Genomic DNA, 14847 nt, shown 5'->3' on the forward strand with positions numbered 1-14847 from the left:
TAGGAAGAGGGTGTGTTAGTTTCCTGCGGCTGCTCTAACGAATGACCACGAACAAGGTAGCTTAAAACAGAACAAAACCCGAAATGCATTCTCTCCCAGTTCTGGAGGTGAGAACTGGAGTTGACTGGCCAGTACTCCCTCCAGTGACTCCAGGAAATCATCTGGTCCTTGTCCCTTGCCTCTTTTGGTGTCTGGTGGCTGCCAGCATTCCTTGACTTGTGACCATATCCCTTTGATGTTGACCTCCGTGGTGATATCTCATGTATGAAATCTTCCTTTGCCTCTCTTGTATAATGATGCTTTGGGTTGCATTTAAGGCCCACTCAGATAATTCAGGATAGTCTCCCTCTCTCAGAAATCCTTAATTTCATCACATTAGCAAATACAGTAAGATATTTACAAATAATAAAATATTGTTCCAAATGAGGTAACCTGGCTGGGCACTGTGGCTCATGCCTGTGCGGTGGCTCGTGCCTATAATTCCAGTGCTTTGAGAGGCGGAAGAAGGAGGATGGCTTGAGCCCAGGAGTTCCAGATTAGCCTGGGCAACACAGTAAGACCCCTGTCTCTACCAAAAAGAAAAAAATTACCCAGACATAGTGGCACATGGCTGTAGTCCCAGCTACTTGGAAGGCTGAGGTGGGAGGATCGTTTGAGCTCGGGAGGTCAAGGGTGCAGGGAGCTATGATTGCACCACTGCACTCCAGCCTGGGCAACAGAGCACGACTCTGTCTCCAAAACAAAAGAATAAGATAACGATAACCTTTACAGTTTCCAGGGATTAGGAACTGATAAATTTGAAGTCATTGTTCAGCCTCCTGCAGAGGGTAAGAGAGGCACATCAGAGTCCCCTCAGGACATCTCTAGTGACACCCTTATGCTTGACAAAAGTAGTGACCAGTCCCTGGGGGGAGACACATTTCTGAGGATTCTGTTCAGCTCCAAACTCTCTAATTCTCTTATCTTTGTGGCTGGCAGCCAGATATCATTGTGATGGTCCCATTCTGAAGTCAGCTGTTTTGTCATCAGGCAAAGCACTCAGAAAAGACAATATAGTGGGCTGTGATAAGGACACAAAAATTGTGGAAGGGCCCAGCCTGGGGACATTTAGGGCATGGAAGTCATTTGACTCAAGGGTTGGATCCTAGAGAACAAAAATTGGGAGGCCCTCAGAAATGACCTAGCTCTGCCACCTCCTTTACCAGGCGGGGAAAATTAGTCCTGGAGTGGGAATTTCCTTACCCGCAGCTGGTCAGCGACAAGGCCCAGACTAAAACAAAAGTCTTGGCACTCAATCTAAGGACTTCTCCGCCGTGCCTCCCTATCACGGCTTCTCACCACCTGGCCTCCTCCCCAGCAGTCTATGAGAATTCTTTGCAGGAATTCTACCCCCAACAGTTTCATTTACTGAAAGGTAGTGGGAACGTACTCGATGTCAAGTCTGTGATGCAGCATGAAAGAAGAAACAACGCTGGGGACGGTGGCTTTGCTCAGTGCCACTCACAGTGTCAGTTCTCGACAAGATCAGGAGACTGGGCTGGAACAGAAAGCCACATGCAGTTTCCTCCATGGAGAAAGTCTTGCTGTGGAGGCCAGGCCGGGGAGCAACAGTGCTTAGTGAGGCAACTGGCTTAGCTTCTGCCACAGGCTCCTTATCTCAGCACTGGCCAGTGTGATGGTCCCTGGTTGGAGAACGCCAGGAAAAGCATTGCCTGACTGCTGCTTGAGCAAATTGACCTCCCAAATAGGGCATGGTGGTAGAAGAATATGCCAAAGAAGACAATCAGTCGCCTCTGGTGTCAGATGCCTGTAGTCCTAGACTACATGGAGAGCTCAGATTGGGAGGATCACTTGAGCCTGGGAGGTCAAGGCTACAGTGGAGCCTCAGCCTCCCAAAGTGCTGGGATTATATAGGTGTGAACCACTATGCCTGGCTACATAAATTACTTGGAATTCCATCATGGACATTTGTCTCTTCTCTTCATTTATTTATTTGTTTAATCATTAACTTATATTTGTAGGGACTCATGGATTTCTTTTAATACTTTGGGTTATAATCAAATACTGATTTATTAGTTTTGTTGCTCAAATTGTTCCAGCTTCGCCCATTGAGCACTCTCTCATTTGGCTAGACCCCATTATTGTGGGTCTTGGTGTTGTATTTGTATTTTGAGCCCTTTTTTTTTTTAACCTTCTGGTGCTACAAGATACTCCAGGCTCATCTTATATGTTCCCTGACCAAGTCCTAGAATCAGCCATTTTTTCAAGTATCCCTGGTTCCTTTCACTGGTGCATGATGTTGAAAACCAAAATCTTGGTACTAGACGTGCTTGTTGATACTGGGGTGCCATTGGTTCTAGGCCCTCTCAGCAGATAGGACAAGGAGATATATGTGTGTGTGCTGACTTCTTTTTTTTTTTTTTTTTTTGAGATGGAGGTCACACTCTGTCGCCCAAGCTGGAGTGCAGTGGCACGATCTCGGCTCACTGCAACCTCCGCCTCCCAAGTTCAAGCGATTCTCCTGCCTCAGCTTCCTGAGTAGCTGGGATTACAGGCACCTGCCACCACGCATGGCTAATTTTGGTATTTTTAGTAGAGATGGGGTTTCACCATGTTGGCCAGGCTGGTCTCCAACTCCTGACCTTGTGATCTGTGTGCTTCGGGCTCCTGAAGTGCTGGAATTACAGGCGTGAGCCACTGCACCCAGCCCGTGTGTGTTGACTTCTATGTGTAGCCATCTATATCTATTTCAAGCTAAACATGAATTCATACTGATGTCTGCAACTCTAGTTCATTGTCATATGGGTCACTCTAGACCTCCCCTTGCTTACCTGTAACTTTCCACTACGACCTGAAACCTGGCTCCCACCATCTGCCATTCATCCACTCAATTGTTCAACTGCAATGTACACATATAGTGGCATTAGAGTTGTTAACATGGATCCCCATGAGAAACAACTTTATCGACTAGATGACAGTGCTTATGTACAGTTTCTTTCACCTTTCATCTTAATAGACTCCACCCATTCCTAAAGTTACTTAGGTCAACAGTTTTTCCCTACACCATCTTCAGTGCGGTTGTTTTATACATTTGTAATACAATTAGATTGTTTTGTCAGAGTCTGCATTTCATCTGCATTTCCTCTGAATGCGTAAATGATTTTTCTTCGATTTGCATACATAAAAGTTCACTTTCTGTGCTGTAAAGTTCTATGTGTTTTGACACATGTATAGTGTTCTGTTTCCACCATTACAGTATCATATAGAACAGTTTCACATCCTAAAAATCCCCTGTGGTTCACCTTACTGAGGAGTAACACCTAGGGGAGGAGAAGGACGGAAAGCAGGATTGGATAATGGAGCCTTCAGGCTGTGATGCAGGAAAAACAAAGTCTCTGCCTGCCCCATGGGGAGCACCATAGCAAAGCTTGGCCCTTAGAGGAGTACCCTGTTGGGCAGCAGTGGCCAGGACTTTATCCTACTGCCTTGCTCAGCCATTGTTTGGGGGCTGCCAGAGAAGACTGATTTCAGCTCAAGAGAAGAGACAGACCCAGAAGGCACTAACAACTGGAGGTTCTCAGCTAACCACATTTCTTGAAGCTGGCTTGCTAAGTCCTTTCTTGGAGAGAGATCTGAGTGCTGTAACTCTGGGTGTGCCAGAAATATCTCTGAGGATTCCAAGCAGGGGTTGCCTGGCCACTGGTCAGGAATCTTGAGCAGAGGATTCCTCCATCAGGTGGGATTTGGGACCAGATGATCCCATTGGTCTCCTTTAGCCTGCTTCAATCCAGGTGATCCAGCCATTCCATTCCGCACATTCAGCCCACTTTGTTCAAGCCTTTGCTTCCCTTCTTGCATTAATTATCTTATGCTCTGCTGCGTCCTAGAGGTAGGCTCAGAACACCTCCTTTTCCCCAGGGAGCATTATTGGAGGGCCAGAGAAGCCAGAAGACAGAGTCTAGGGTTGCCTGCACCTTTTTGATCCCAAATGCTCAAGAAAGTGGTTACAGTATCCATAGCAATATAGATCAAGGAGTTGAATGTGCATAAAAAGTTTGTGACAATGAGCAAGAAAATGGAAACATTCTAAGCTAAGACTTCAAAAACCAATCTTTGTCTGAAATGTCTCCTCCCTGTGGAATGTGCAAAAAGCAAAACAGCACTCCCTACTGATCTCTGCATATACCACGCCTGGCAGGTACTATCCTTTTATTTTCTTCCCTCTTAACTCTCATTCTTATAGCGCTCCTGGATTTTCATTTGCAGGCGCAGAGTCATTTTAGCGCAATTCTAATCTTTCTCCGCAGGAAGATGGAAAACTTTCAGACCTCTCGAAGAAAGCATGGCTCTGATGTTGTGTTCTATCTGTGCTTATTCTTCGTTGTATTTAACCTGCTTAAGGTTAAAAGCCCGTTGTGTTTTGTTGTACCTTGGCAGCTCTCTCTGGCTCGTGAGTATCCTAAAGTCACTATATGGCCTCTAGGGACAGTCTTGACTTCTAAGCCAAAAGAACCTTTTATTTTACTTTGTCTGCCTTTAGAGATTTCCTTTGAATGTTTGCTTCTGTTCTGAAGCATTTTCAGGCTCCATAGACCTTGATTGTTTTGCTCAGTCAGGGCATTTAAAAAAATATTCATGCTACAATTTTTTTTTTTTTTTTTTTGAGACGGAGTCTCCCTCTGTTGCCCAGGCTGGAGTACAGTGGCATGTTCTCTGCTCACTACAACCTCTACCTCCCAGGTTCAAGCAATTCTCCTGCCTCAGCCTCCCAAGCGGCTAGGGTTACAGGCGCCCACCACCATGCCCGGCTAATTTTTTTATATTTTTAGTAGAGATGGGATTTCACCATGTTGGCCAGGCTGGTCTCAACTCCTGACCTCAGGTGATCTGCCTGCCTCTGCCTCCCAAAATGCTGGGATTACAGGCATGAGCCACCGCACCTGGCCCATGCTGTTAATTTTACACAGTGAACCATGCATACTAATTTTAATTCCAAAGGCTCACAAATTAAAGAGCTTCTTTGAACCCAGGCCCTCAGGATTCTTGCAGTCTCCTGGTTTTTCTGTCTGCTTTGTCATTTCTCAGTGGAATGACTAAAGCCAGAACCTGCTGGGTTAGTGAGTGGAAATAAAGTATTGGTGGATGAATTCCTCCTGCTCTGCCCTTCCACACGAGGCTGTGGGGTTGGAATCCATGTTTCAATACTCAAACACTGCACCAGCTCACAACTGCAAAATTAGATGAGACCCCAAAACAATACAAAGAGTCAATATTCCAAGAAGATACTTGCGGTTACTGGGTCCAGGATGTTTGAATTATAGGTAGACTCTGTCTCTGCCAGGGACTAAAATACTGCCAGGGAATAAAAAATAGCCTGTTTTTTGTTGTTGTTGTTTTTAATCAATAAAAATCTCAGAAAGGGCACACTGTCCCTGAACCATTATATATGAAAAGAAATGACAAGTAAATGGAACAAAACACAAGAAATTTATAAAAACAAATGCTTTTGTTCCTCTCCCTGAAAATACAGACTGACATTGTACACTTGGCAGCTGTTTCCACAGCAAGGAAGGAGGGTCACAGGTCTGAAGCATGAGTTCTCTTCTGGAAACCTCCTACTTATTATAGGTGACAGTTGCATCACCTTGAAATGGAGGAATAAAGACTTTTTTTCTTTTTTGCCATAATTCAGCATTGCTAGCACAAAGTGTTACAGAACAGTGACACACAGAGTGGCTGGTAGAACTGCAGAGGAATTTCTGAAAGTGAGCCTTAGGCAAGAGGTTGGAAACTTGCACTGGAAACTTACCTTATGATTAAGCATGTGACTCCCACCTGACTTAATTCTCTTCCAGTCCCAAGGGTTCTAAGGCCAGAGAAAGGTCCTAGTCTTGATTGCTGGCATGTTTACTCTTCAAGTACACTGAGATCAAATGCAAAGACAAACCATCAAAGGTAATTCTTTTCTTTGACATTGAATATACCTGGGATGGATTTTAATGTAAAAATTTTTATTTTCTGGTGAAAAATAACAGATGTGTAATCTTTGTATTTGGATTAAGTGTGAATGAAGGAAATAATGATCGAGGAAAGAACAAAGGACTGGGTGGTAGTGATGAAAGCTGAGTCCTGGTTCTGGCTTTGCTACTAACTATAACTTGGGCAAGTCTCTACTGCTGCTGCATAGAATAAATTTACTCACTTCTTTTTTTGTTTGTTTGTTTCGGTTTTATTTTGAGACAGAGTTTCACTCTGTCGCCCAGGCTGGAGTGCAGTAGCACGATCTCAGCTCACTGCAACCTTCGTCTCCTAGGTTCAAGCAATTCCCCTGCCTCAGCCTCCCAAGTAGCTGGGGCTACAGGCACACACCACCACACCCGGCTGATTTTTGTATTTTTACTGGAGTCGGGGTCTCACTATGTTGGCCAGGCTGGTCTCGAACTCCTAACCTCACGAGATTCACCCGTCTTGGCCTCCCAAAGTGCTGGGATTATAGGCGTGAGCCATTGCACCCGACCAACTTACTTCTTTACTTGTGTGAATGAAAGAAGGTGGAACTACATGGCCTCTGAGGGCCTTTCCAGCTCTGTTCTGTGAGTCAGTTTCTTAGTTTTGATTTTTCATTGTTTAGGCAGTGGCAAAACAATAATGTGAAGTGGGTTAGGGTACAGATTTGCAAGAGGTTCATCCTGAGGCTGGTAGCAGGCCCCAAAAACTCTTACCTCAGCCATCATTTTTGCAAAGATGAATTCAGAGTAAGACAGACATCAAAGTAGGCCTTCAGTATGTAGTTGTTGAATGAATGAATGAATGAATGAATGAATAACTCAGGCGGCCTTGAGGAGGAAGAGAAAGGAAACATTCTGCCAGAAGAAATATAAGAGGAAATGTATTTGGGACAGGGGATGGATTTGCTTGATAAAAATGGCTGGGGGGCAGTTTTATAGACATTTTCAGCTGCAGCTGAATTTTTGGCCTGGGCAGTATTAGGGTTAGGGCTAGTTTACAGAGCACTCCTTATCTATAGAGTAGGGTGAAATGATTGCTGGCAAGGCTGCTAAGAAATACAGTTCTTCCAGGTACAGGTGGCTTGACTACAAGATAATGGTACTCTTTTTTTGCCCCAATTTAATAATGAGTATTAATTAGGATTTGATCTGGCTGACTGTTATAGAAACTCAAAATAATAGTGACTAAATGATATATATGTTTATTTTTCTCTCACATAAAAGAAATCTGGGCCAGGCTTAATAGCTCATGCTTGTAGTCTCAGCTATTTGGGAGGCTGAGGCAGGAGGATCACTTGAGCCCGGGAGTTGGAGGTTGCAGTGAGCTACTGCACTCTAGCCTGGGCGACAGAGTGAGACCCTGTTAAAACAAAACAAAAAAGAATTCCGGGTGGGCGAGCTAGGGCCGGTTCAGAGCCTCCATGGTTTCAGGCATTCAGCCTCCTTTCACCTCAGCACATGGCTTGTACTTCAAGATTAATCACGGCTGCTTGACGGCGGGTCCGAAGGTAGTGAGTTATGTCTTGGTCACAGTCAGTTACAGATCAGACTCCTTGTTCTACTCTATCCCCCTTCTCACTAATGCCCTCGACAGGTCTTGAAAAATAATATGTGGCTGCTTGAATTCAGCAATCCCGTCAGCATCACAGCCAGCAGGGAGAAGAAAAGACCAATAAAGGGCTCACCTCTGCATTCCCCATTCACGACAGTTCCTGGAAGTTGAACTTGACACTTCTATTTCTTTTTTCCTTGTTTGTATTTTTAGTAGAGACGGGGTTTCACCCTGTTGGCCAGGCTGGTTTCCAACTCCTGATCTCAGGTGATCCACCTGCCTCAGCCTCCCAAAATGCTGGGATTATAGGCATGAGCCACTGCACCCAGCCTGACACTTCTATTTTCATCCCATTGACTAGAACCTAGTTATGTGGCCAAACCTAGGTGTAATGGAGACTGGAAAATGCAGCTTTTATTCATAATAGCTGTGTGCCTAGCTATCAGGGTTGGGTTTTATTTGTTGGTTTGTTTGTTTTACTTAGAAAGGGAGAAGTGCTACTAGGACATAGTAGCTTCTGCCACATAGAGAGATTACAGACTTATTCCAACCACATGATGATGCCCCCATTGCTCAATTCCTTTGGCTTGTATCCCTTAAAATTGCCCATCAGGGTCCATAAGAACTATTTTCAGTATTCTTTGATTTTAAAAGTAGTCCAAGTTCACACAGGACAACTGTGATGCGTGTGTGTGTGTGGCGGGGGGCGGGTGATAAAACTGAATGTGACCATAAGAATAATATACGGGCTTCTGCTTCTGGCTATTATAGATGATTCTGGGTATTGTGACCATTCCTGCAGAACATAACTCTAAAATCTGGACATGATACACAAAGTGACTGCCTGAAGGAGTTGAAGAGAGGGCAGAAGTGGATCGCCTCTGCTGTTGCATGTTAGCTTGGAGGACAGAAGACAAGGAACCAAATAAGCAAGTCCTTCAGCCCCAGGCTCCTAGCACGGGGCTGCGTGTAGGCTATACATTCTGGGGAGTGAGGAGATCAGGAATGCTGAAAATAAATGAAGGAATCCAGAAAAGCAGGAGTCAAAGAGGGCATCTGCAGGCCAAATCTCTGATCAACCCCTGACCCACATATACACAAAATACACTCAAAGCAGCTCAGCTAAAGACAAAGGATCTGCACTCAGACTAGAGCTGCCTCCCCAGAAACAGAGCTTGCAATTCAGGCCCAGCAAGAAAATTACCTGCAAAACAGAGGAAAAACAACATCCATCAGAGAAAAAGAACAGAATCTGGAATCTTCACAACTTAGCATTCATCATATCCAAGATTGAAACCCAAATTCCATGACATATTTAAAAACCAGGAAAATGGAATATAGTCTTAGGAGAAAAGTCAATCCAATCTGACCTGGAGATGAATAAGATATTGAAACTTAAAAGGCAGGGGTTTTAATTTTTGTTTTCTGGGTTTTTTTCTGTTTGTTTGTGTTTTTTGTTTTTGTTTTTGAGATGGAGTCTTGCTCTGTAGCCCAGGCTGGAGTGCAGTGGTGTGATCTTGGCTCACTGCAACCTCTGCCTCCTGGGTTCAGGCAATTCTCCTGTCTCAGCCTTCCGAGTAGCTGGGACTACAGGCGCACGCCACTACGCCCAGCTAATTTTTGTATTTTTAGTAGAGACAGGGTTTCACCATATTGGTCAGGCTGGTCTTAAACTCCTGACCTCAGGTGATCCACCTGCCTCGGGCCTCCCAAAGTGCTGGGATTACAGGCGTGAGCCACCGCGCCCAGCGTTGTTTTCTGGGGTTTTTTTTTTTTTTTTGAGACAAGGTCTCACTCTGTCACACAGGCTGGAATGTAGTGGTGTGATCCCAGCTCACTGCAGCTTTAAACTCCTGGGCTCAAGCAATCTTTTTGCTTCAGTCGGCATGCTTGGCTAATTTTAAAATATTTTTTGTAGACATGGGTCTTGCTATGTCACCTAGGCTGGTCTTAAACTTCTGGCTTCAAGCCATCCTCCCACCTTGGCCTCCCAAAGTGCTAGGATTACAGGTGTAAGCTCTCCTGCCTAGCCGGCAAGGGTTTTAAAGTGTTATGTTATTTTATAGTTATTTTATATGTCATTTTATAGTTTTAGGAGGTTTTATAGCTATCTACAATGAAGTTTAAAAATTAAGAAAAAAAAGCTTGCTTTTGATGAATCAAAATCTCAGCACAGAAATGGGACATTTCATCAGAGAAACAGATACAATAAAGAAGAGCCAAGTGGAAAGCCCCCTTTTTTGGTTGCTCTCTTTCTGCTTTCAAGGTTTATATTAGCTCGACTTAGATGTGCGTTGGAGTGGACTTCGTTATGTTCATTCTACTTGGTGTTTGTCTAATATCTTGTATCTGCAAATCTCTGATTTTTATTACAGCTGGGAAGTGTTTGGTTATTATTTCTTTAAATATTTTTTCTACTTCAGTTTCCTATCTCCCTCTGAGATTTCAATTACATGTATGTTTGTTTGATATCATCTAACAAGTCTCTGAGATTTTGTTCATTATGTTTTAAATCTTTTTCCACTCTGTTACTCATTTTGAGTAATTTTGATTGATCTGTCTTAAAATTTACTCTTTCCTGTAACATGTCCACTTGGCTGTTAACTCCATCTGGTGAATTTTCTACTTAAGAAATTACACTTTTCAGCTGTCGAATTTACATGAAGAAGTACATTATCAACTGTAAATGGGCCATGAAAAGCTAAGGTTGAATTTTGTAATTTATAAATCAACTATTAAACATAATGCAGAATAGCTATCAAGCATCAGGAAAATTAAAATGGAATACATCTTAAAATATTAAATAATTTTTAAAGGCAGGAAAAAAGAAATGAAGAAACAAATGTCAGAGGAGACAAATAGAAAACAAAATAAAACAAAAATGATAGATTCATACCCAACCATTTCAAAAATTACATTAAACATTTATGAGCTCAACACTCCAATTAAAAGATAGAGATTAATTGTTTTTAAATGGATACAAAACCAAATATAACATCTCACCGAAGAAGATACACAGTTGCCAAAAAATTTGAAAAGCTGTTTAATAGTATATGTTATTAGGTAATCACAAATTAAGACAACAATGAGATACCACTACATATCTACTGGAATAGCCGAAATTCAAAATGCTAACACCACCAAATGATGTGGAACAACAGAAACTGTCATTCATTGTTGATGGGAATGCAAAATGGTTTGGCCACTTTGAAAGACAGTTTTGACAGTTTCTTGCAAAACTAAACATACTTTTACCATATGATTCAACAATCTTACTCCTGGGTATTTACTCAAATGAGCTGAAAACTTATATCCACACAAAACCCTGCACATGGATGTTTATAGCAACTTTATTCATAATTGCCAAAAGCTGGAAGCCATCAAGATGTCCTTCAGTAGGCAAACGGATAAACTGTGATATATCCAGACAATGGAATATTATTCAGTGTTAAAAAGAAATGAGCTGTCAAGCCATGAAGACATGGAGGAATGTTAAATGCATATTACTAAGTGAAAAAAGCCAATTTGAAAGGGCTGTGTACTGGATGGGTCAAACTATATGACATTCTGGAAAAAGCAAAACTATGGAGACAAAAAGATCAGTAGTTGCCAAGGGTTGGGTGGAGGAAGGGATGAACAGATGGAACATAGAAGATTTTTAAAGGAGTGTAACTATTCTATATGATACTGTCATGGTGGCTACATGTACATAAATACATTAGACATTTGTCAAAACTCATAGAATATATAATACCAAGAGCAAACTTTAATGTAAACTATGGACTTTGGATAATAATGATACATCAATGTAGATTCATTGATTGTAACAAATGTACCACTCTGGTATGGGATGTTGATAGTGGGGAGTCTGCATGTGTAGGGGTAGGGGGTGTGTGGGAACTCTCTGTACTTTCATCTCAATTTAGCTGTGAATCTAAAACTGCTCTAAAAAATCCATTTTTTAAAAACCCAAATATAAACTATGTGCAAAGACATACTTTCAATATAAAGACAGAAGGAAACCAAATATAGATGGATAGAAAAAGATATATTATGTAAATAGTAAGCACAAGAAAGCTGGAGTGGCTACATTAGTATCAAATAAAAATAGATTTCTTAAAAAAGTATCGTAAAAGATAAAGAAGGGCACTTCAGAAGAAGAAAAGGAATAATTGATCAAGATGACATAAAAATTACAAATTTGTTTGTGCCTAATAATAGCCTCAAATTACATAAGGCAAAAACTGATAGAATGAAAGGAAGAAATAGAAATTATAATTGGAAATTTTAATGTCACTCAGAAGTTGATAGAGTAACCAACAAAAAATCAGCAAAGACAGAAAATCTGAACAACGTTATCAATCACTTTGACCTAATTAATATTTTTAGAACGTTTCACTCAACAATAGCAAAATGCACATTCTTTTCAAGTGCACATGGAATGCTTACCAAGATAGGCCATATTCTGGACCATAAAAGAGTTTTAATAAATATTAAAAAGGTTGAAATCAGATAGTTTGTTCTCTGACCACAATGAAATTAAATTAGAAACCAAAAACAATAAAATAACTAGGAAAACCCCAAATATTTTGAAACTAAACAACACACTTCTAAATATTTATTGGGCTAAAGACTAAATCACAAGAGAGATTGAAAATATTTTGCACTGATAATAGTATAAATACACGTATCAAAATTTGTGCAATGTAGCTGACGTAGCACTTAGAGGGAAATTTACAGTTTTGAAAGCCTATAAGAAGTGGGGAAAGGTCTTAAATCAATGATCTTAATTTTCACCATTAAAAAATAGAAAAAAGGAGTAAATTGAACTCAACGCAAGCAGAAGGAAGAAAATAATAAAGATAATGACAGAAATCAATGAATTAGAGAACAGGAAAAAAGAGATTAAAAAATCATTAAACCCAAAAAACAGTCCTTTGAAAAAACTAATAAAATTGATAAATCTCAAGCCTGACTGGCAAAGAAAAAAAAAATGAACAATATCAAGAATGAAAGAAGGGACGTTATTACTTGAGATAGTAAAAGAACAACAATTCTCTATTGTTATGAACAACTTTATGACATTAAATGTGTCACAGATGAAATGGACACATTCTGGGAAAGACATAAATTATAAATCTAATCAAAGATGAAATAGAAAGCTTGAACAGCCCTGTATCAATTAAAGATACTGAATCTGTAATTAAAAACTTTCTGACAGAATTCTGGGTTCAGATGCTTCATTGGTGAATTCTAACAAACATTTATGAAAAAATAGTACCAATCCTACAAAAACTGTTTAATAAAGGAGGAGGCATGATTTTATGATGCCAGTATTATTCTAATTCTACAGCCAGATGAAGACATCTTAAGAAAAAAAAATTACAGTCCAATATCTCTCATGAATATAAATGCAAAAATCCTCAACAAAATATTAACAAGCCAAATCCAGCAGCATATAAAAAAGGCTATACATGTGATCAAGTGGCAATGCAAAGTGGTTTTTTTGTTTGTTTGTTTTGTTTTGTTTTGTTTTTTGAGATGGAGTCTTGCTCTGTTGCCCAGGCTGGAGTGCAGTAGTGCGATCTCAGCTCACTGTAACTTCTGCCTCCCAGGTTCAAGCGATTCTCCTGCCTCAGCCTCCTGAGTAGCTGGTATTACAGGCCACACCACCACGCCTGGCTAATTTTTGTGTTTTTAGTAGAAACAGGGTTTCACCATGTTGGTCAGGCTGGTCTCGAACTCCTGACCTCATGATCCACCCGCCTCAGCCTCCCAAAGTGCTGGGATTACAGGCGTGAGCCACCACGCCCGGCCAATGCAAAGTTGTTTTAACAGCTGACAGTTAATCAATGTAATTCAACAAATTAATAGAATAAAGACAAAAACACAGGCACAGTGGTGCAGTGTAGCTAACGTAGTACTTAGAAGGAAATGTATCATTTTGAAAGCCTGTAAGAAGGGGGTAAAAGGTCTTGTAGTCCTAGCTATTTGGGAGGCTGAGCCAGGAGGTTCATTGGAGACCAGGAGTTAAAGGTTGTAGTGTACTATCATTGCACCTGTGAATAGCCACTGCACTCCAGCCTGGGCAACATAGCAAGATCCTGTCTCTTGAAGAAAAAAAGGAAGAAAGTGTAAACAATATGATCAGTTCAATAGGTGCAGCAATAGCATTTGTCAAAATTCAATTCCTTTTCATCATTAAAAAAAAAAAACCTTTCGGCAAATTAGGAATAAATTAAAACTTCCTCAACCTGATTAAGGGCATCTACAAAATCTATCAGCTAACATCCTACTACAATGTGAAAAATCAATGCTTTCTACCTAAGATGAGGTAGAGGGCAAGGATGTTGGCTCTCACCATTTTTATTTAACTTAAATTGTATGGGAGTGCCTAGTCAGTGCAACAAAGCAAGGGAAAAATAAGGTATACATGTTAGAAAGGAATAACTAAAATTGTCCTTATTTACAAGTGACATTGTATAGAAAACCCTAAGAAACCCACAACAAAAGCTATTAGAGGACAAGGTTGCAGGATAAAATATATAAAAATCAATTCTATCTCACATACTAGCAACTAACATTTAGAAAGTTGAATCATAAGACACTTTGTTTACAATAGCATAAAATATTTAGCAAAAGACATGTATGATCTGTAGGCTGAAAACTACAAAACATGACAGGAATCTCTACATAAATGAAGAGCTATACCGTGTTCATGGATTCAAAGTGTCAATATTGTTAAGCTGGCAATCCTTTTTGAATTATTCAATAAATTCAATGAAATTCCCATGAAAATCCTAACAGGTTTAAAAAAAAAAAAATTACAAGAGTATTTTAAATGTTATATGAGACGTCAAAGGACCTAGTATAGCCACAACATTTTGAAAGAGGAGAACAATATTGGAACACTTCAACTACCTGATTTCAAGAACAGTATGTGGCTCTGAAGAAATGAACCAATTTCATTCTTTGATCTATAAATTGGCATTTAAATAATTTCCAAATGAGGAGAGATGGGTAGCTCTGAGATAAGCATGGGACTTCCCAAAGTGGCTAATTTGAAGGGTAATTCTCCTTTGGGATGATTGCTAGGGACAAAAAAAAAAAAAAAAAAAAATCCATGTTGAAATTAAGGTTTGTAATCAAGACAACTGGATTTAAATATTGGATGCGCTGTTCAGCTCTCTAAAACTGAGTTTCTTCATCTTAAAATGGGATGTGCAGTGTAAGGATTAAGGCAGTGAAGTATAGAGGGTAAGCCATGTGCTATAGCGTTGGAGCTAT

At 40.7% G+C, this 14847-nt stretch overlaps 1 protein-coding gene across 7 annotated transcripts in view; it reads left to right on the forward strand.

Moving 5' to 3' along the window:
* Nucleotides 1–14847, forward strand: part of TACC1 (transforming acidic coiled-coil containing protein 1) — a 123809-nt gene that overhangs the window by 7624 nt on the left and 101338 nt on the right. For 5 of the 7 annotated variants that reach the window (XM_017961956.3, XM_017961950.2, XM_031669489.1 and 2 more), the window contains one exon: nucleotides 5856–5955. The exons of the other annotated variants lie outside the window; for them this stretch is intronic. The gene's annotated coding sequence lies outside the window, so the exon portion shown is untranslated. Of the gene's footprint in view, nucleotides 1–5855; nucleotides 5956–14847 lie in introns of those variants that run through there. 7 annotated transcript variants of the gene reach the window in all.

The sequence above is a fragment of the Papio anubis genome, chromosome 8 (genome assembly GCF_008728515.1).
Source record: "Papio anubis isolate 15944 chromosome 8, Panubis1.0, whole genome shotgun sequence".
Taxonomy (NCBI): Eukaryota; Metazoa; Chordata; class Mammalia; order Primates; family Cercopithecidae; genus Papio; species Papio anubis.